The sequence below is a fragment of the Rhipicephalus microplus genome, chromosome X (genome assembly GCF_043290135.1).
Source record: "Rhipicephalus microplus isolate Deutch F79 chromosome X, USDA_Rmic, whole genome shotgun sequence".
Taxonomy (NCBI): domain Eukaryota; kingdom Metazoa; phylum Arthropoda; class Arachnida; order Ixodida; family Ixodidae; genus Rhipicephalus; species Rhipicephalus microplus.
The window spans coordinates 276,545,124-276,548,028 of NC_134710.1; the positions used below are offsets into that span (position 1 = coordinate 276,545,124).

At 41.7% G+C, this 2,905-nt stretch overlaps 2 non-coding genes across 2 annotated transcripts; both read left to right on the forward strand.

The window, feature by feature from the left end:
- Positions 1-2,062: 2,062 nt before the first annotated feature.
- TRNAT-CGU (transfer RNA threonine (anticodon CGU)) lies at positions 2,063-2,135 on the forward strand. Its single transcript has one exon. It is a non-coding gene; the product is annotated as a tRNA-Thr (tRNA).
- Positions 2,136-2,532: 397 nt separating this feature from the next.
- On the forward strand, positions 2,533-2,605 carry TRNAT-CGU (transfer RNA threonine (anticodon CGU)). The gene has a single exon. It is a non-coding gene; the product is annotated as a tRNA-Thr (tRNA).
- The last annotated feature ends 300 nt before the right edge of the window (positions 2,606-2,905 follow it).

Sequence of the window (2,905 nt, forward strand, 5' to 3'; positions counted from 1 at the left end):
TCAGTTGTTACTTCGTTGCGTCTGAAAAGCGAGCCCTTTTCGCAAACGGAGGCTGTGCAACAATTGCAATGACCTTTGTGCGCCTCCTAACAAATATAGAATCGTTCCAGTGCAAGCCCAACGCCAGCCAAGACGTATGATCCTCTCCTCCTCCACACCGGGAGATAAGGGCGCGCGAGAGATCGTCCACTCCCCTCCTCTCCGTGGGTCAAAGTATGCATAAGAAATGAGACCCACTGTGTACTCATTGCGTCACCTTGCTGATAATGCTGAAAACACGATAGCCCCCCCCCCCCCCCCCCGAGATGCCTGCCAACAGTGGTAAGTGCTAGATATAAATAGCTTGCCGTTTGAACGTTGAAGCATGCACCCTTCGGTGGCTGAGTGGTTAACGCCTCGAATTCATGACGCGGAGGTCCCCATGTTCAATTCCATGCGCCGGAGTCTCTTTTCTGGATTTGTCCTTCCTAGCGTATATATATATATATATATATATATATATATATATATATATATATATATATATATATATATATATATATATATATATATATATACAGACACGTATACATATACATGTCGACACCGACGCTGGCAGTGCAATGCAGCCCAGAGTGTCCATATAATTGCTATCACAATAAAACAGGTATCGGCAGCTTTGACCTAGCGAATGCATGGAATATATATCAGGGTCCGAGCAGGAGTCAAATCCATACATTTTTGCATGGCAATCGAATATTCTACCACCGAGACACATCAGGTATCGAAACTAAAACAAGTGGCCCCGTAGCTGCATGTTATCTGCAAATGTCGGCGAAAGACGATAGCCCGGCGTGTGGAGAGAGTGAACAAAACATTTATTTATTGTTCTGCGCAAGAAAATTCGAGCATGCAGCGGGGGCAAACGAGCACATCAAGTCACCTCACACGTTAGACTTCAGCGCCATCTGGCAGTTGTTTTTGGAAAACAAAGCGCGTGGCCCTGAGACGGGCGTGCGCGCCCGTCTCAGAGGTGATAAGGTATAGAACGCAAGGCGACGGGCAGTGGCCACCACCGTGTCGCCTTAGCAAAGTGTTCAAAACACTCACCTTTCCGTGCAAGCATTGCATGGTCAGCGAGGCGTGATAAGCGCTACGATAGTTAGAATTACTTATGTATGCATTTTGTAGTAAAAAACGAACATGCAGAATGTATACGCGTTGTTATGGCGCCTCAGATATGCGAAATAATTGCTTGTTAATTGGCAATCGCACACGTGTGAATGCTGATCCTTGAGCAACATTGGTGGGTGCTGCGGATGGGGTCGGCTGTTCGAGGTATTGGCTGGTGTTTTTTAGAGTACCCGCTTCGCGGTAACGGTGAACAAACAGACAAATGTACAGACAGACAGAACAAAGTTTTTGCGTCGAAGGTCCCCAAGAAAGACTATTGTCTTTAAAAATACCCTATACAAGCGTCATGTTGGTGGAATGGTTCCAATGCTGGTTATCTAGTTTTATAAACATTACATGTGTACTGATACAGGCTTACGTCGGGTTAACGTCAATTGTAGGTAAGCGTCATCCAATAAAGTCGGCCTACGTAGCATTATCAAGGGTTACCAATCTCGCAAGCACAAGCGCTGCATAGCAGCTTAAGGCTTCTGTTGTTGGTAATACCCATGTTGTGGTTGGTATTGTTGCGCAGCTGTGAGCAGCTAATATAAAACATGGAGACTTCTCAATATACGTTTGTGCGTCCAACATTTTCACATATCCTTAGCGTCATTTTGTTACGTTTCACTCAATTTAAACGTCACCTTTACTCCGCATGCTTCGCATAACATCAATTCCCGGGGTACGTAGGATTCTTTGTTTAGCAAGAAAGGGTAATTTTACTTTTTATGTGATTGATAAATTGAAACAAATGGCTTGTCAAAGTCAAATGTTTTCCATTGAGAAAAATTAGACGCAATAATAAACTTGTTTATATATATATATATATATATATATATATATATATATATATATATATACTTCTAAATTCACAGATAAACCCTAAAAAGTGGATGAGGGGAGGGCCGCTGTGATAGCTCAGTGGTTAGAGCATCGAACGCGTAATTCGAAGGTCGTAGGTTCGATTCCTGCTCACAGTTGGTAATTTTTTCATCCACTTTTCTTTCTTCTTTCTTCTTATTTACATTCCATTGGTTCTAATAACTTCCCCTGTACATTCCTTGGCATTACTGTCTGTTATATCTCATTATTATTGTGTTAAAACACGGAAAAACGAGCCCTTAGGTATACACTTCTTTCCCTTATTTCATTCGTTCATTGAACGAGGGTCTCGTACTGGCAGACTTGGTGTGTTTAGGTTGTATAAGAGGGACAATTAATCAGCTGCCCGCTCATAATAAGTTCACGTGCTACGTGACGCCAAACATGCGCATAAGAGTGTTTTCACACTCGTTGTTTGGCTTATAGATGGCGCTGACTGTCGCTCCTACTTCTAAATTCACAGATAAACCCAAAAAAGTGGATGAGGGGAGGGCCGCTGTGATAGCTCAGTGGTTAGAGCATCGAACGCGTAATTCGAAGGTCGTAGGTTCGATTCCTGCTCACAGTTGGTAATTTTTTCATCCACTTTTCTTTCTTCTTTCTTCTTATTTACATTCCATTGGTTCTAATAACTTCCCCTGTACATTCCTTGGCATTGCTGTCTGTTATATCTCATTAATATTGTGTTAAAACACGGAAAAACGAGCCCTTAGGTATACACTTCTTTCCCTTATATATATATATATATATATATATATATATATATATATATATATATATATAGGTTATATTACGCATCAAGATAGATTAAGCTCCGTACAATAATCTTATGTCAGTTCACGGTGAAGCTTTTTAAGATAACGCTGCA